The 20,101-nt window shown below is 43.5% G+C and overlaps 1 long non-coding RNA gene across 1 annotated transcript; it reads right to left on the minus strand.

Moving 5' to 3' along the window:
• Nucleotides 1-1,987: 1,987 nt before the first annotated feature.
• LOC111946667 lies at nt 1,988-15,715 on the minus strand. The gene is made up of 3 exons (XR_002872390.1): nt 13,420-15,715; nt 11,752-13,190; nt 1,988-4,601 (listed from the first exon to the last, which is right to left on the minus strand). It is a non-coding gene; the product is annotated as an uncharacterized LOC111946667 (long non-coding RNA).
• Nucleotides 15,716-20,101: the final 4,386 nt, after the last annotated feature.

Below are 20,101 nucleotides of genomic sequence, written 5' to 3' on the forward strand. Positions count from 1 at the left end.
CCTCTGCACCAATATGATACATAATATTTGGCATAACAGAGCAAAGCCACTTTTCCTCACATTAGAATCAGCTGATTCACATTGATCACGTAAACACTTAACTACTGTAAAGGGTTGCATATCAGCAGAAAGCTGCTTTTCTCCGCTTCAGAATCCGATAAAGTTTTAATTGTGTTGAAGAATTGCAGTAGTTGGAAGAATGTTAAATGGTTAAACTGTTAAGAACAAAGGTTGCTCCTAAGTGCTTCTAAAAACAAATAACAGCCCCTACAAGAACAGCAAAGTCCCATCAAGCCAGAGGTGGAGGCTGGGATGTCTTCACAATATCCAGTGTGAAGTCAACCCTTTAGTCACAGACAGGAGGAGAGATTTCTGTATCAATCCAGCGACTGAAGCGTTTTGAGCTGTGAGCGAATCTGCGGATGGATCTGTGTTTGACTGACGCTGTAACTGGATTCTCAGAAAGATTAACTGTCTAATTTTCCCCTCAGGACATGCTGGCTCGGAAAAAAACCCAGCGTCTGCGCGTCTTTCAGTAAAAGTTGATGGATGGGGGTAATAATGCGTGCATTTTCAAAGCCTCTGCCTTTTTCTAAAGCATTATCATCATGATTCATACGTTGCTTTCAGACCAGCCTTTTGTGCAGATTTTCCTGAAGGATAGTGTCTTTTTTTCCCTCCCTTGTCTGTTTAAGTTTTAAATGTCTGACACATTTTAACCCCTTGCATAGAAAAACAACATCCTTGCAGAAGAACTCCTTCATAAACCATCAGTGTTTGATCGGAAGAGGCCCGAATCGCTGACTGTCAGGGTTAGCTACAGGCTTCTTCCAAGCAGCAATAACAAAAGAGTGACTGGAAGAGAAGTTAAAGGAGCCACTTGGGATGAAACGGCCGAATGTTGACTGGGGAGCAGACAGAGAAGGACTTTGCTGAAGGGAGTCGCTCTGGAAACCTGATAGCTCTGTCTGGAAGATGCAGAGAGGGGAAGGAAGCCTGCAGGCGGTGGCAGCAAGGAAGAGTACCATACTGGGGCCTTTTCTTTTTTCAGGATGGAGAGTCTGCTTCCGCAGGAATCCAGGATTGCATCTCCTTTAACAAGAGTGTTGTTATCCCACAAAAAAAAGCTGTTCTGTCAGAACTGGTGGGTTTGCACAAAGCCAGCTGATAAAGATGCAGATAGGAAATGATGCCATCCATCCATCCGTCCGTCCGTCCGTCTGTCCGTCCGTCTGTCCGTCCGTCTGTCCGTCCGTCCGTCCATCCGTCTATCCATCCATCCACTTCCACTCATCCCCTTCCGGCCGCCAGAACTAACTATGGAGTTCCTCAGAATAACACCCATATATCTGAAGCATCACTTGTCACGCCTTTCCTCAGTCTAAGCAAAGATGTCCAGACTTCCCTCTCCCCAGTACAAAGATCAACCGGTAAATTGAGAGCTTTGCTTTCTGGCTCGGCTCTCTCTTCACCACAACGGACCAGCACAGCTGACCCATAACTACGGACGCTGCTCCAATCCGCCTGTCAATCTCACACTCCGGTCTTCCCTCACTCGTGACCAAGACCCAAAGATATTTAAACTCCTCCACCTGGGGCAGGAACACTCCACCATCTGAGAGATAGCAGACTCAGAGGCTCCTTAAGCCAATATCCAGTTACGTCGCTCATATTGGTGTCACCGGGGCCCCGCTCTAAAGCCAGGCCTAGCTTGAGCCCACCACCTGTAGGAGACCTCAAAAGGAGCCGTTGCAATGTTGTTTGGGTGGCAGTCAAAGGCGGGGTCCTCGGCTGCCCAAACCTCAGTCATGGAACTTGGCTTTTGGGGCATGGGAGGGAAGGAGCCTGAGCTTGTGCGAGAGGTTGAGAGGTACTGGCTAGATACAGTTGGGCTCACCTCCACACACAAAATAATGTTTCTCCAGATACTGACCGGTCCCCAGTTCCCAGACCCCAGACCCTCCCCCAAATAAAACAACACAGCACATTTCAGAGTAGCCTTTTATTGTCGTCAGTCTAAGGCACACCTGTGCAACAATCATGCAATCTAATCAGCATCTTGATTTGGCACACCTTTGAGGAGGAATGGATTATCTCAGCAAAGGAGAAGTGCTTATTATCACAGATTTATGAAAACAATTTGAGAAAAATGTTTTTTTTGTGTTTGTAGAAAATGTTTCAGATCTTTGAGTTCATTTCAGGACAAATGGGAGCAATAACTAAAGTGTTGCGTTCACCGGTATGTTTGTATTCAGTAAATTTTTATATGATGGTGCTCCTCCTTCCTCCTTTGTTTTTAGAGTCCGGATAGAAAATAGGGTACAGCCTTCCCACTCCGACGACAGGTTTTCATTTTGCAGGCTGGTTATCTTCGGCAGACGTGAATTGGGATGTGTGTTTTCTTTCCATCAACAGGCATTCGGGGCATGTGCGGCCTTTTTCGTGCCTATATTTTTCGGGTAGTTACGGGGAGGGGTCGCTTCTTTCAGCTACTTCTCAACGCATTTCACTCCTCGTCTTTCCCATGTTGGACCTCTTGCACCAAATTCCACACATGCCTTTAATTTGGAGCGAGGCGGTTCAGGAGTGAAGTTATCTGGGAGTTGTGGAATTTTCCACTCTTGGTTCCGACGTGAGCGCCGAAGCAATTAAAGACGAAGAGATGTAGGTTTTTTGTTATCAGATTGGAGAAGCGGAATGGCAGCTGGCTGACTGAAGGGAAGAGCTTTTTGCTCCTGTTTGCTGGAGCCTTTTGTTTACGAGCAGAACAGGGAGATGATGATTAAAGGTGAGGGGTGAGTCGAGGAATGAATGCCGCTCCCCGTGGAGGATGAACTCAGAAAAGCTAGTAGAGAGAATATTTATCCTTAACCCAAATGGCCCCAGCTGTTATCTCACTCCCACCCTCATTCCCTCATTGAGAGAGGGTCTGCCCCTGAACCCAAACGTTAGGATCCCTGTTGCTTCAGAGGAAACTTCAACACTGGGACAGTCTGGCAGATGATTTATTAATGTGATGCTTATTTTTTTTTTTTTACACACAATATTCGTCAAAGTGAACAGTAGTAAATATTGTGGTAAAAAAATAAGATGGACAGATCCTGTGATCATGTGACCATCTGGTTAGAGTCAAGCCTATTTAAAGCCAGTTTCTCAGCTCTGTGGTCGTTATCACCTCAGCTGGTTATGATGTCATTGAACGCCTTCTTTAAAACATGGATAATTTAGTGGGTGAGGCTTGAACTACGATTTTCACCTTAAATATAACATAAAAGAATAAAAATTCGTCTTCAAAACAAATTTTTGGGATAAAAATAACATGAGTTTGGATAAAAAGGTTTTAAGCCACACTGTTTATTTGAGCTGTTTTACATTAGATTAGACAGAAACTAACGTGTAGGAACTGGCGACCTAGTGGTCATCTGGTGAACTGATTTTATTCTATTTACCTTCTATTTCTAGCCCGCCTTTAAGTTTCACTCTGATCATATTTTGATCTGTAGTAAAAGCATTCCGAGTGGTCACGATTATGACATTTTTAGCCTAAATCACACAACTTGTGTCATCTTCTAGGATATGGTCTCTGCAGAACAGCTGGAGCTCATTAGAAATTCCTCTCTGAGGTGTTGGTGGGGAGTAAGCACGCCCTCTTCCCATCATCCATCTGTGTATATATGCTCTTCTGCTGGCTTACAGCTACTCACAACCCCAACCTAATACAACTGGTGCAACAACAATGGCGTGCAATATTGGAGTGATCCAGCCGTACAGTTTTGATCCAGATTCCAGCTCAAATGAGGAAAACAGAGACGCACATGAATCTATGTGTCTATAATGGATGCATCAGAATGGAGCAAAGCAGGGAGCTTGTGGCCCGCCCAGCATATTTATTTATGTCACAAGCACACAATGGAATTTTTTACGACTGCTCCTGATTCACATCAATTTGAATAAAGAAATACTCTTTAGCTTTGTCCTCCATCATCATAAAATGTCTCAAGAACATGTCAAAAACACAATTTTCACTGGAGTGGGTAAGAATGAAGCAACAGTGTGTTCCCTTTGAAAAAAAACCACAAAAGAAATCCAGGCAGTACTCCCATCTGCTCATTTGGGAGCATTATGGTTCAAATGAAAGTGAACAGGGAAAAAAACACAAAGAAGTAAACCAGCTATTCCTACTTGACCTTTAAAGCAAATATATACAGAATTTACAGGCACCACAGTGGATTAACACAGAAGTGAAACACGTCAGGACACTTTTATAGAACAGTATTCTGATGCGGTTCAGAATTTGCTTGTTTAGCAAAGCGTTGCTGACACTGATTCTTTTTGTGCGGATCAAACAATCACCAAGCTTGTTTGTGTGTTCTAAGCCTGCAGTACTCTACGGAGTAAATGACAACTGTTTCAATGAATCGGAAAGGACATCATTTCTACTTCCCCTGTAAGCAGCTCCTCTTCGGTTTCCTCCTCTGGGGGCTCTAAACGTGGTCAGTAACCCAATCTTGGACTGCATGATGAATCTTTCAGCGACTGAGTTTGACCGGGTGGCCTGGTTTTGTCCTCTGGTTCTGGTGTTTGCTCCCTTTGTCCAACTTCTGAGGAAAAAAGATGGTTATTATAAAAAAAAACCCACTAACAGTGCGTCTTTGAAGTTTTCTGTGAGAAATTGTGCCGAGGAGCAGGGAAACAGTTGAGTCTGTTCTACTTGAAATAGTAATTATGCTAATGCTTTGATATTCAGGAAACTGGGGGAGCATATACTCAGACTTTTCACTCTCTGAGCTGTAATTGGGAGGAAAAAAAATCTAGATTATAGCATGGCTGATGCTAAAGAAATAATTTCATGCCAAAGTGACTTCAGAGCAGTTTTTTTTTCTTACCTCATAAAATCTGAAATGAAACCAATTTTTGAGCACTAATTGATACAGAATCTTCTGATCACTTTTTAGCCCCAGAAAAGGAAAATGAGCAGGGTAGGTCAGCGCTGCACGAGGCCACAGCCTTAATTACTTCAGGTCATAACCTTCGAACGGATCTAAATAAATACTTGATAGGAGCCTTCCTTGGAGTGTGCATGTTCTCCTCATACATGCACTGATCTTCTCCTCCGGTTTCCTCCCACAGTCCAAAAACATCTTTCATAAGTTTGTTGATGATTCTACATTGTCCCTAGGTGTGCATGGGAGGGTTCAACAACCTGTTCAGGGTATACCCAATGTGTGCCCAACAGTAACTTGGTTGGCTTAAGCAACCCTTTGACCCCAAAAAGGATGAAGTGGGTTTGGACGATGGAAGGAATCTTCATTGACGGATGCATTTACAGGAGGAATAGGGATCCTGAGGTGCTGCACTCACTAACGGCTGTGTCACAGCCACTACGTACATTTAGTGCATATTGCACAAATGAAAATTGGTCATATATGTGGAAAAAGTACAAAAAGTTGTCGTTTTTACATGAAATTTTCACAGATGTATCAATAATAAACCACGCATTGCGCTCTTTATATGTAATTCATTAGTGATTTGTGCGTCAATTACGTAATTTTAATGTGAAAGTATATGTGATATAAAAGTTATACATCAGTGGTACATGCCTGAAAAGTAAGTTAGACATACATGGACACAAATTTTGTATGCATCTTGCAAAAATCCGGCAAAATTTATGTAATAGTTGCCTATAAACTATGTAAAATATGTGTAAACTGCGAATTTGTCAATCGACTAATTTTGAACCGCTCAAAACCGAATTCACATAAAGACCTTGATGAACATCTGCGAAGATCGATGAATGACGAACGCAAGAGACACTTATGAATTAAGTATGTCACGCATTTATCCCGACAGACAAATGTACGAAGTGGCTGGGACACAGCCTCAACTCTCATTGTCTCTGTTGTCACTTTTCCAGTAAAGCCATGACTTCCCTGCGCTGTGCGATTAGCTGGATGTGTTGGAGCGAGTGGCTCCGAGCTCTTCGCTCTGATTGGGTTACATGAAACCCAGCCTGAAGTTTGGGCTCACCGCTGCTCCCTGAAGCAAACCAAACACGGGTGTGAGCCGGCCGGATTAAAGACTAGCTGGACAAACCTTTTCTTTCTAGAGTGTGAGGAAGGTCTACAGCTGAAAAGAGAAAATAAAATCCTGGAACGAGGTGATGACAGCTCGCCGTTTTCATGTCTGGTTGCTTCCACAAAGTGTAAAGTACAGACGGTGAGAGGGGGAAGTGAAGGACGGTAACTGTGTGAAGAGTTGTCTGGTCCAGATCTGGCCTCTTCCTGAACTCAAAAACACAGAGGTGATACTGCTTTCTGCCCCACAACAGTCAATATCAACAACCGCATTAGACGTCACTGCTGAATGGGGGAGGTAGCTGCTGTCTGTTGGAGGGGCTTGTCAACCTACGACGACCTTTAAGGCTGAAGTCTGGTGGCCTTTGTTAGAAATCCTGCTCTGCTCTTGTCTTAACATTAGAAAAAATATTTTCAAAGGCTTTTAAGACATAAATAAAACACCCGGTTGACAAAAGCCTCTTCTAAGACGGGTGGAAACCTTCAACCATCACCTGAAGCTTCAGCCTCCATGAAAGCAAAGGCTAATTAAATATACATGATGTGCAGCATTGTTGCATTGTCATATATCACTGTCGCTGAGTATCTGAGGAAAACCTGCTTTCATATCCCTCTACCATACTGCTTGATCTTCTTGTTCTACAGTTAGGTAAGAAAGAAAAACATTAATGATTGATGTATCATGTCATACAAAAAGAAAAAGATCCTTAACGGTTCTGAAAATGAGCCTAATAAATTCTTAAATGATCACAGACACCAATGAACCAGCTTTTGAGCCTTTGTCGCCAATACTAAGAATACTATACGCCTTCTATTGACCTTAGACTTAAGAAAAACACACCAGAAGTAAAATATTTCTATAGTTTCTTCAAGTTTAACTGATATGTTGAATCAATTGTAGATATAGGATACTGTATGTCTATATGCAGCTTTTCAAAGACCAACTCCAATGAAAAGGTTGTTTTTGGTATATTTTACAAGTTCTTAATTATTTTTTTAATGATGGAGAATATATGTAAACAAAATTACGGTAAAACTGCATTTCTGAGTTGTTCTTTATCTTTGTGACTTAGGAGCAGACAAAAAAAATGCAGTTTGAAAAACATTGTGCGACATTGAAATTACAGCAGGCGGGCCACAAACTCCCTTCTCCACTCCATTCTGATGCATCCACTTGTAGACAAATAGATCCATGGACCTCTTTGTTTTCCTCCTCTGAGTTGGAATCTGGTACAGAACTGTATGGCTGATTAGCTCAATGTCACAAGAACAGGCAGACAGGCAGACGTCTGGATCTGAATGCAGCAGGTTTATCAGCTCAGCTAAAAGTCCACAAAGCTAAATCAGGGTCAGGCAGGCAAGGGTCAATAGCAGGCATCATAGGAGAGACAGAGTAGTCAAGATCCAGATCAGAGTCGGGGCAGGTGGCAGGCAAACAGGGTCAGGAGGCAGAGGATCAGGTCTAAATACAACACTCAGTAAAGAAGGCAGAGTGGCACAAACAATACTTCACACTGAGCTTCACTCAGCAGTGCAGAGCTTGAGTATGCTGTGGTTGATGAATGAATGAGAGTCAGGTGTGCAGCAACCAGGAAGTGTGCGCTGGGGTTGCTGGGAGTTGTATTGTGGCTAGTACCGTACTCTGGCGACGGCTCCCGCTGGAGGGGGAGACAGAGTTTTGACTTCTGACAGTTGCACCACTAATATTACACTCTTAAAACACTTGGGTTATTTCTTCAACCTCATTCGTGGGTTTTTGAGTTGGGATGTATTTTTGGGTTCCTTTTTGGAGCAATACTGATGTCTTTGGTTCATATACTTTAAACCACATTTATGTTTTGTTTTTTTCTGAGTAAAATAAGTCAGAAAAAGTTATCTCCTAAACTTGGAATTGGGTTATTTTAACTATAACTGGTAGTTATTAGTGTGTAAGTTGTAAGGGTGTGAGGGGTTGTAGGCTAGCTGGAGAGCGCATAAACAGAGAGCCCTCAGTTATGGGAGATTTTCCTAAAAAACAATACAGGCTTTATTTATTTATTGCTAAAAATGGCATCCTCGTAATTAAAAGACCACTCAACGCTTTTACAATAAATCAAAAGATGATTGAAGTGGGACTTGAATTCTTTTTACCACTTGAAACCACAGATATTCTGTCAGTACATGATAGGAATTAGTTGCAGAGTTAAAAGGTGCTGCAATTGAAAAAAAAAATAAGATGAGCTTCAGAAAGAGAACCTTTATTTTCCAAACATCATTAAGGTTGTGCATACATGTTGTTGGGAGCCACCTTCAAAAAACTGGTGAAGCTTGAAGACTCATAGGAAGCTGTTAGGGTGTAGTTGGACTGGTCCGGACCGAGTCCTGAACCTTGTGCTTAGTCAGTATTCAGACTGCCGTAAACCGGACTTCTATGTTTTAAACCAAAGCTTGTAAACTAAACCATGTGACTGAAGATCTCTTCAGTCATTGGCTAGGATGAGAGAAAGAATAATGTCATGGCTTTGCAATCCCTGTCGGTATAGTTAACTTATTGAAACTGTATATTTTGCTGAGCAAATTGAACATCTGTATCAACATCAGGTACAACTTTTACTCATGTTTTAAGGCGGTTGCTAAGGAAACGTCGGCTAAGAAGGTACGCTGCATAAAGGGTTTATGACATATAGATCGTCGGGCGCACAGTGAGAAGCAACGTTAAAAGTTGTTTTAATGAGCCTGCATTCATTAGACCATATTTCAATGAGTTGCTGTGTCTCATTGTCACGGTTGCTACGCTCCTACTTTGCATAATGCTACACTGACTGTCTTGGTTCAGTTATTCAGCTCCGGGCTTAGAGTGCATTCAGACTGTGCAATCTCACAGCAAACTGGAGCTCAGTCTGATTCGTAACAAACTGAGACCACCTCGATAGATGGGTCAGAGAGGGGCTCCTGGTCCTGGTCCGAGTCCCCTTTGGAGTATTCGGACTAAAAAAATTGTTCCAGATTATTGGGGGAAACGCTTTAAGTAATCCAAATGTGTCCAGTCTGAGTACAACCTTAAAAGTGGACTGAAGGACTAGAAAAGTAACACAAAGCTAAGTTAACAATACCAAGTATGCTAGCTAGCCAACTGGTTCTTAGAGGATTGGTCATGTTTACAAGATAGTTTTCTTTATATTTAAACATTTAACAGAAATAATACTGACAACTAAATGTAGAGTTTTTTTTTAACTTGTTATCAATGACCAAGCTAAGTCTTAGCTAGTTTGAAAATAGTTCATTTATTTAAAAAAAAAGGATTGCATGTTCACTTTAAATCTGCTGGTGCTTTGGAACCTTTGAAGTCTTAAATGCTGCACACAAAAAAATAACAAAAGTTAAGCTCCACACATAATTCTCTAGAGACTTCATTAGAGACTTTAACCCAAAACTTGCATTGTTCCTACTCTAAAACAAGCAGCGGGTGTTGATAAGAACCACAGACTCACAGGCAAACCAGTCCTCCTGCAGGAGATGTTCACCCATGTGTGAAAAAAGGCTTTGAAAGTATTATTTCCCAATTTCTTAAACCAATAACCTCAAATCTTACAGTTATTTCAGCTAGAAATGTCACAACCCTCTGCAATTTAACAGATTTTTTAGAACCCAACCCTTTCTCCAAACAACTTCACTTATGGCATAACAGCCAGCGTCTGTTTGCTTTTATGCATGTTAATGGGGGAGCTATAATTGAAGCTATTTTGCAGCATAAATTAAAGATAACTTTTTACTGTTGATCATAGACGCTACTAAATCATAAGGTTACTTCAATTTTCAAACTGCGCATTAATGTGAAGGTTAAGTTTATTCCTTTTTATTTACAAATCAAATTTACCACACCTTAACACATCTTTTTAAATCTAAGGGTGTATTCAGACTGGAAAAGTCCATTGGTATGGACCCATTCCGCTAAATTTGGTCCGGATCGAGTCCTGAACCTTATATGGTCTATTTTCAAACTGGCATCAAGGGGACTTTCCTGTTCCAGAGCAAAGCTTGTAAACAAAACCCTGTGACTAAAACCTCTTCAGTCATTGGCCAGGAAGTACGAGGTTGGGGCAAAGCAATTACAGAAGGAATAATTGCAGTCTTGCGCTTTGCTTTCCTTGTCAAGATTGTTCACTTATTCAAACTTCATATTTTGTTGACCGATGTTAAATGCCTGTATCAGTGTCAGGTACAATACTTTTTACTTTGGTACGGCAGAGGGATGGTGCAAGGCCAGGAGAAGACATCTCAAAAGCTACGCTGATGAGTGTCTGTGAGATATAGATTGTCAGGAAAACGTGAGAAGCTATGTGTATCATGTTAAAGTTGTTTTGATGAGCCTGCAATCATCAGACCACATTTCAATGATTTGCTGAGTTTCATTGTTGCTCCGCGGCTCATCGGTTACTACTTTTTACTCTATAGTGGCTGTTTTGGTGCAGTAGTTCTGCTCCGAGCACGACAACAACATATTCAGACGAAGGAAACTCAGAGCGAACCAGAGCTCAGTCTGATTGGAAATGAACCAAGACCAATCTCTAAAGATGGTTCTGAAATTAAAAGAGCTAATTAAAAGTTAGGTGTTGCAAAAAGGCGCAAAGTCGCTTTTCTTCATGACAGATTCAGTTGATTGCGTAGAGACTTGACTACTGTTAAGGCCGTGTCACAAAGCTACTACGTACATTTTGTACATTTTCCATGTATGAAATTTCGGTCTCGTGCGACATGTGTGATATCATTAATTTGTTTTCTTGTGTTCCTCGGTTGTCGATGTGCGCAGATGTCCGTCGAGGGTTTCGGCTGACAGTTCTTTACGTAAATTTGGTTTTGAGCTGTTCAAAATGTTTGGTTGTTTGAAAATTACGCAGTTTATGCGTATTTTACCTAGTTTATAGGCAATTGTAACATAAATTGTACGCAATTGTGCGTGATATTTACAAGATGCATACGCAAATTTGTGGCTTTCGACAACCGTTCCACGTGTGTCCACGCATGTCCATCGGATTTTTCACGCATGTATCACCGATGTATAACTTTTATATCACTTATACAGCGCACAAATCACGTTAAATTTACACAATTGACGCACAAATCACTAATGAATTGCACCACACAATAATCACGCGCGGTTCATATACTATGTTGATTTACGTGTTCTTTGTGTGGTTTATAAGTACTTCTTCCCTGGTTTTAACGTGGTTCATTCATGATATATCTGTGAAGATTTTACGTATATCTACAATTTTCATCTGTGCAATAAGTGCAAAGTGTGCATAGAAAATCTGCTTTTCTCTACATAATCCAAAAGAATTATGTAAATTGTAAAAACAGTTGAAAAGTTACAGAAGTTCAAAGAACGTAAACACTTGAGCCGAAGCTTCAGTGTAAAAGGGTTAAAGTACATGAATTGACAAGAGTGTCTGTTTTTGGTGTTAACCTGTACGTGTGTAAACCTCACTCTTATCCTTATCCTTTAAAATGTTTCTGCAAAAGGAGAAGTTTCAGGTCTGCTCTGTTGTAGCAGTTAAGGGTTTATTTTACCAAATGGACAAACTGATTGATGGCAGCCGTTGAGCTTGAAATGGCAGAAATGAGTGGAAGCATGTGGTTTGGAGAGGGAGAGACTTAAATTCTCAAATATCTCTTGGCGCTTCTAGAACTAACATACCTCAAATCAAAAATGCAGTCCTCACACACCCAGGCTTACTGAGCCATGCTGTTCACATTTCCATGCGGCTCCAGTCCAGACGTCGGTCTGTGACACACTCGAACTGAAGCTCATTTGACAGGCAGGGTGGACCGGACTGCTGCCGTTGTTTTTGGAGGCCCGAATCCCCCGTGCAGGTTCACGCTCTCCGGTCGTCCCAGCAGATGCCTGCCATGCCTGCTAGGCCTCCTGTGCTGTCGCGTGGCAGTCTGCCACGAGCATGTGTGAGCAATCTAACCAGTCAGGCTTGGGAAGGCGTGTGTGTTTGTGTGTTGATGGAGGCCACGATGCTAGCAGAGTTGGGAGGGGCTGCCATACTTTTTCTCTATAATCATCTCTTAATCATATCCTTCCATGTAACGTGATTGCATTTATTGTAAGTTTAAACACATAATCTTACAGATGAAAAGTCTCACTTTCAGCTTGTATGCCTCATTTGGGCCAATGCTCTGTTCTGTGATTATCCTGGCTCCTTGAGCAGCACCCACCTTCTACAGCCTGAGGCCTAAATGCCCCCTAAAGTGGCCACCCAGTCCTCTAACAGAGACCCCTGACCTGTACCTCCTCAAACATCCAACCTTCGTCCAACCCCCACAGTCATAACAGAGCCCCAGTCAGATTAGAGGCTCCCTGGAGTGGGTTCATGTTCCGGTTAGACCAAACATTGCGGTCCAGATTGTTGCCCTGGGATGCACTTTACTGTTTACTCGAGTTAGCCGTGTTTGAGATGCGACTCCCCTTTGTTTGTCCCAAAGTACTTCATGAGTATAATTTCCGCTCCACCTCTGGGACAAGTGATTCCTTCACATTTCAAAACCGTGCAGAGAACACATCTTTTTTTATTAAGATGGAAACCTTGTGGCAAAAAAAAGCAAGGAATGTTAGACTGTTCACAGAAACGCACGTGTCTATGATGCCAGCTTTTGGAGCTGGCGTTCAACACAAACTCTTGGAATCCGTCTGTGTGAGTAATATGTGGAGATTTATTCCAAGAAACATGCCAAATAAAAACATGCTCCCCCCTCTGACCTACAGGGAAGCCTATTAAACTGACATGACAAATGGAATGGTTTTGTTCTATAAACAATTAGCACATGGGCGTAAGCTTAAAGGCTTGTGCTGTAAATGTGATGAATGCCTTCAGTGACTGTACTTTGCCAGAACGGCTGTCACTTTCAAATCTGCATATTGATGGAAACAAGCTGTAAAGTGTTTAACGTTTGTTAGCAGGCTTGTTTTGGACCTTTATCTCGAAAACCTGCCTTCCGCTTTTCTATGTAGTTATCTTCTGGAATGTGGACCACCACCAGTCGGGTTCCCACAGAGATGGGACAGGATGTGTTTCCGACCACAGAAGCTGTCCAGAAGCGGCCAGGGATGCTGCACAAATCAAAGATTGCCTGGAAATCAGAAGCACCCAGAAGTCTGGCTGTCAGATAAAGATGTGGCAAGAAGAGCTGATGTGCAGTAGAGAGTAATAAATCGTTCATTTTTAAGTATTTATGTTTCATCTAAGTGAAATTCAGTGTTCTTTACAGAAAAATCTGATTGTAAATGGCTTCGTTTGAGAAAAATATGGATTTTCTTTGCCAAAAAGCAAAAGATTTCCAACCCCTAACCACAACTTACCCGTTTTGTCAGTCCACACCATTTCCAGTTGAACTTTCCAACATTTGTCATGTGTGGCCAGAGGTAAAAATAGTAGAAACCTAAACAGTTGAACCTGAAAGTATCTTTAAAAAAAGAAGTAAAAAGTAAAATATGAACAAACTGAAAAAAGAATAAACTGAGGAGTAGAAAACACGAGGACCAAATATAAGCATTCATAGAAGTCGCAGAAGCCGCTGCAGCCTGTCCCATTAGTCTTCAAGGCAGGATACAACTTTGACAGGTTGCCAGACTGTGTACACAGTCCAGCACGCAAATTCATTCTCACTCCTGTGGGGGAAACTTAGAATACCAAAATTACACAACATATTTTTGGATCGAGGGAAGAAGCCACAGCACCCAGAGGAAAGACACAAGGATGTGCAAACTGCACACACAAAGAAACCATCCAGGATCAGAACTTCTTACTTACAATGTGACTGAAACCATGTAGTGTGTAGATAACCAGATAGGAACAATGCAAAATGCATGGCTACATAAGAAAAATTAACATAAGACTGCGCTCTGTTAAACTGTCTGTCCGTTCTTTTACGACTTCCAAATACTCTGGTTTTATGGGGAATATTCCAATGTGGCTAACATGGCTAACGTGTAACGGTGTCAGACCGTGTTTCTGTATTTATAAGGTTGGGAGTTAGCGTAGTCACAGTAACGCTTGTTAAAGCCAAAAGAGGTATTGTGAACACTCATAGCTAACACTTTTAACATTGCTAAAGTGTAAAATGTCACAAACAAGTTCTACAGTTACTGTGAACACATTTAATACAACAGACAGACAGACTTATCTCTTTTGTCTTGTTTGCTGGTGTGCCTTATGGTTGACATAAGGTTGACATAAGGCATACCGTAATAGACCATTCGTTGACGGTTGGTGCGCCTTTCAGTGCTGAAAATACAGTAATAATCAGCCGCAGACTCTACTTAACATGTCAAACTCAAGGTCCGGGGCCCAAATGTGGCCCGCCAAACTGTAAACCCGAACGTTCAAAGTAATTAAATAAAATGAGTAGCTAATACTCAAAGTTTTCTAAAAAGCTCTACCAACTCCATCATATGAAGTTTGTTTAACACATTCCCTGTTTTGAGCATATGTAACAAATAATTTCTAATTTAAAATATGTTTAAGTTAAGGATTGGACTATAATCCTGTATTTCTTATTTCTGTTGTTTCTAATAGGTGGATTAAACAATTCGCTGGCCTGCATGCTCTCAAATATTTATTTATTAAAATATAATGTTTTTGAATTTGCGGTAGCACCGGAATTTCCGAAAGCATACTTTAGCATATTGTAACCCAAGTTAAAATACCCATGAAAATAAAACATAAGAAATTTAAATAAAATTTAAAGAAATACCTAAAAATAAAAAAAAAATAAAACAGAAAAAATTGAAAATTGTTAGCAATTGTTGAAAATGTCATTTCCTATTATTGTTGTTTTTGAAGTTAAATGTGGAAGAAGAAATAAAACAAACAAACTGGTAAACCCAATTTTGTTTGGTTTCCTTATTATTTATATGCAGTCTCTAGTTGATGTGATCCATGTGACCGGCAACAGCCAATCGGGTTGATGCAGATATAAGAGCTTTCATGTATGTTAACTGAGCGTCCGTTGTGCACATTTCCCAAATGAAGAAGGAGACGAGACGAGTTCTGGTTGGGTTTAGACTTTCCACCCGTCTTGCCTGGAAGAAGAAAAAAAGAATTTCCTTAAATATATTGTAACTATCCAGCTGGTAAGTCGCTATAGCCGAACTACTAACTAAGTGGCTTAATTGGGGAGCTGTCCGTGCCCCATACACCGCACGACCCAAGACAGGAAGAAATAGGCAGAGAATCATCAGCATCAACGCCCACTTATTCGAACACACCACAAACAGCCAAAAAGCATGGATGTCTCTCGATAAATGTAGGCTTTGCCTGGACATTCCACCCGCCATGTGCTTTGCAACTTGAAATAGTTCTGTAAAAAAAGTAACGACCTTATATTTATTTATTTGAACGGATTATCTAGTCTTTATTTTATCTATTTGAGTGTATTTTAAGTTGGAATGATAGGCCAGTAAGGTTGGGGCGAAGAAAGAACTTGTTCCTTTCGAAACCCAAGTGCGGAATGAAACAAGATGGCGAGCCAACCCTGCTGAACCTGTTAAAGTTGTCCTAGCGAAGGACCTAGCACCCTCTGCTGGACATTGGACAAGCCCTTTCTAATTGATATACGCGTTTTGCGACGATTATTTATGAATCCACTGTATTCTGAAGATAAAAAATTTGATGGTTTATTAAAAAGATACATTTAAATATAGTTTTTTGGCAAAAATAGTTTATACACTATGCATTGTGGTCTATATTCATCAATCTAGTGAGCATGGATGCACACCGGTTTTTCACAGAGACTTTTGTTGAATTTATGGGGCACTCGATTTTGGAGCTGTTGTTTCAGACTGCACTACAAAATGGCGAACGCACTAGATAGTGAGTAGGGTGGTAATTTGGACACAACCTAAAGCACTTTTTTGGGTTGTTTTCAGTTTCCAGCAACGTTCTCTCTCTTCTTTACTCCCTCCCTCAGTGATGTCCTCTTCTCCTGGACCTGGAGCTTTTATGGAAAATAATACAGCTTTAATTTCGTGTGTACGTCTTGGCAGGTCAGTGTGTGGTGTGGCTCTTTGACTCTCACAGTGTAAAAGTTCAGCTCTTGGTGTCAAACTTGTTCGCCACCCCTGATCTTTACAGTTTTCATAAATGCTCTGGTTTTCTTTGGTGTCACTACAAAGGAACTGCGTTGCCATATTGTTTCCTGTGATAAGATCTTCAGTAAGACAAACTTGAACAGTATTAGTTCATTAGCTTAATATGTCTATTTCACTGCATTTAGATTCTCTGGTCATTTTGATTAGTGTGTAGAACAGGTGTTTTCTGTTCATCACTATAGAGGTATTGGATTTTAACAAGACTCTCTAAAATCAAGATGCACTGTATTTTCTGTTGATTTGATTATGATTGTCATCTCTCTTTTTCTTTTCTTTTTTAATTAATTCAAGATGAGCCAGAGCTTGATGGTGTCGCAGTGGAGCTTCTTACTGTCATTAACGACCATGACACAAGTCCAGTTCCCTACAAGCCTGTAAAAATCTCTGTTGTGATTGAAAGTGATGAAGTGGTCAGCCTCCCCAGATTCGTTCGTGGTAATGTTTGAACTCATCTATGTGATGCACCTCAAATATCCCAAAGCACTGACCAACACTTGTTACGGTTTCTGTTTCTTTGCCCTTGTGGTTTGTTTCCTTTTGTTCTGTGATGTTTTGAGTTTCACTTCCTGTTTTATTTTGTAGTATTTCCTGTTCCGTTGTTGTTTCGAGTTTGACCTTGCCCCATCAGTCCTGAGTGTTTCCACCTGTGTCTTGTTGCCTTGTATGTATTTAAGTCCTGTCTTTCCCTTCCTCCTGTGCTGGTCCATATTGTATTCTTCCCCGGTTTTTCGAGCTGAGTGTTTTTGTAGTGTTTCGAGATTCTAGCCTGCCGTATGCAGTGGTTTTGTTTTTGTCTTTAGTTTATGTTATTAAACCCTATTCCCTGCATCCTCCTGCCTCCTCTCCTCTCTGCGCCTGGGTACTTCCCATTCCCCCCGTGACATTATGGACCAGCCCTACCAGTACCCAGCAGAGGGGACCTGTCTCTGGTGGACCTCTGGCTCTTCCCAGGTCTACAGGGACTTCAAGGGGAGTCGCCTGGCCGTAAGGGGGGGTCGACCACGTCACCGCCGCCCTCACCGCAAGCCCTCCCCAAACTCCTGGATGGAGCTGGACATTCTCCAGCCACGGGCCTTCCTGGACCCTCTGGACCAGGACCTGTGGCTGTGGGAGGACCTTTACCTGGAGGAGGTGGGGGTCGAGCCCCAGTGGACTTTGGAGGGTCAGCCCCCAGCCTCCTTCTTCAATGGGAGTCGACTGGCTGTAAGAGGGGGCCGCCGTCATCGCCGCCGCCCATCTCGACGTCCCGCCCTGGTCCCGGAGGTGAACCCGGAGGCACCCCGTCCCGTTCCGGCTCCTAGGAGGGTCCCGGAGGCACCCCGTCCCATTCCGGCTCCTAGGAGGGTCCCGGATGCACCCCGTCCCGCTCCGGCTCCGAGGACTGTGCTGGGCCCACCACGACCCGTTCCGGCTCCGAGGAGGTTGCTGGATGCAACTCCTCCAGTTCCGGCTCCTAGGAGGGTCCCGGTCGCACCTCGACCCGTTCCGGTTCCGAGGAGGTTGCTGGACGCAACTCCTCCAGTTCCTGCTCCGAGGAGGGTGTCGGATCGTCCACGACCGGTTCCGGCTCCGAGGAGGTCGCCGGACGCCACCCCTTCCGTTCCTGCCGCGGCCCCCGAGCCGCTGCCGCCTGCCGCGGACCCCGAGCCGCTGCCGCCTGCCGCGGACCCCGAGCCGCTGCCGCCTGCCGCGGACCCCGAGCCGCTGCCGCCTGCCGCGGACCCCGAGCCGCTGCCGCCTGCCGCGGACCCCGAACCCGAGCTGCCCGCCGCGGACCCCGAGCCGCTGCCGCATGCCGCGGACCCCGAGCCGCTTGCAGCGGATCCTGAACCCGAGCCGCCCGCCGCGGACCCCGAGCTGCTGCCACCTGCCGCGGACCCCGAGCTGCTTGCAGCAGACCCTGAACCCGAGCTGCCCGCCGCGGACCCCGAGCCGCTGCCGCATGCCGCGGACCCCGAGCCGCTTGCAGCGGATCCTGAACCCGAGCCGCCCGCCGCGGACCCTGACGCCGAGCCGCCCGCCGCGGACCCTGACGCCGAGCCGCCTGCCGCGGACCCTGACGCCGAGCCGCCTGCCGCGGACCCTGACGCCGAGCCGCCTGCCGCGGACCCTGACGCCGAGCCGCCTGCCGCGGACCCTGACGCCGAGCCGCCTGCCGCGGATCCAGAGCCCCCCGCCGCTGAGTCCGAGCCGCCAGTTCCTGACTGTGAACCCGAGTCACCAGCCGTTTGCTGGCCGGACCCGCCTCGCCGGACTGAACGGCCTCCCGGCCGCCCCCCGGACCCGCCTCGCCGGGCTGAACGGTCTCCCGGCCGCCCCCCGGACCCGCCTCGCCGGGCTGAACGGCCTCCCGGCCGCCCCCCGGACCCGCCTCGCCGGGCTGAACGGCCTCCCGGCCGCCCCCCGGACCCGCCTCGCCGGGCTGAACGGCCTCCCGGCCGCCCCCCGGACCCGCCTCGCCGGACTGAACGGCCTCCCGGCCGCCCCCCGGACTCTGCTGCATGTGGCAGTGTGTTCTCTGGACCCCCTCCTCGTGGGCTTCGTTGAGGAACCTCGGTGCGGTTCCTTGAGGGGGGGGTGATGTTACGGTTTCTGTTTCTTTGCCCTTGTGGTTTGTTTCCTTTTGTTCTGTGATGTTTTGAGTTTCACTTCCTGTTTTATTTTGTAGTATTTCCTGTTCCGTTGTTGTTTCGAGTTTGACCTTGCCCCATCAGTCCTGAGTGTTTCCACCTGTGTCTTGTTGCCTTGTATGTATTTAAGTCCTGTCTTTCCCTTCCTCCTGTGCTGGTCCATATTGTATTCTTCCCCGGTTTTTCGAGCTGAGTGTTTTTGTAGTGTTTCGAGATTCTAGCCTGCCGTATGCAGTGGTTTTGTTTTTGTCTTTAGTTTATGTTATTAAACCCTATTCCCTGCATCCTCCTGCCTCCTCTCCTCTCTGCGCCTGGGTACTTCCCATTCCCCCCGTGACAACACTTTTGAATTTACTCAACAGATTTTACTTGGTCTAGAAGGTGGTAAACTACCACCCAGGTTGCAGACCCTCAAAATGACTAGATGATACATATGTAAAACTAAGTTGAAATAAGGAGGCATAAAGCATTATAAAAGACCATAGTTATCTCCCTTTTTCTAAAAAATGCCTCAAAAATGTTGCACTACTCTGCATTTGTTCATGCAGTAGGCCCAAAGTTCACACTACCTATTATCAAGTAATGTTTTGCTTGCTTTGATGTTTTTCTTCATTCATTTCTCTTACACCACTGTGGGTTTTGGTTTCCATTTCGTTAATGTAAAACAGTTATATTTCTCAGAAGCTCTAAAAGAGTCTGAACAACAAAAAAAAATGTTAAATATACTTTAAATATATATTTAAAAGTGTTTTCTTTTTTTATTTATTTAAATTCATGATTTTTTTATTTTTATTTCAACATTGCACAGAAGGGAGTGAGTCAATAATAGGCAGATGTTTACAACATTTTGCTGTATTTAAGTTACCGTTACTCATTTGTTTTTTAGGCAATCATTTTTCTAAAAAAATTAAATTTTTGAAATGCATGGCTTCTAGTTTACTGACTTAAACAAATTGATTATCCCTGTAAAAGAAGGTAACTAATAAATATTGAGTTCTGTTAAGATAAAATTATGTTGTGTACTTATTTTTTATGTTATGCAAACTCATTCCTGTGACTTTAAAACTCGAAACTGGTGAGTCCTAGTAACTGATGACAATTAAGTTGTCTTAACAGGAAAATGTAAGTTATATTTAATGCCAATATTTGACTTAAACAAATTAACACTTTTAAGTTAACTGTTATCATAAAATACAAGTAGCACACAATTAAATCTTTTATGTCAAGGAAAACTCAAACTTTTTAGTTAATCAACTCAAAAC

The sequence above is a fragment of the Oryzias latipes genome, chromosome 20 (genome assembly GCF_002234675.1).
Source record: "Oryzias latipes chromosome 20, ASM223467v1".
In the NCBI taxonomy this organism is placed as follows: Eukaryota; Metazoa; Chordata; class Actinopteri; order Beloniformes; family Adrianichthyidae; genus Oryzias; species Oryzias latipes.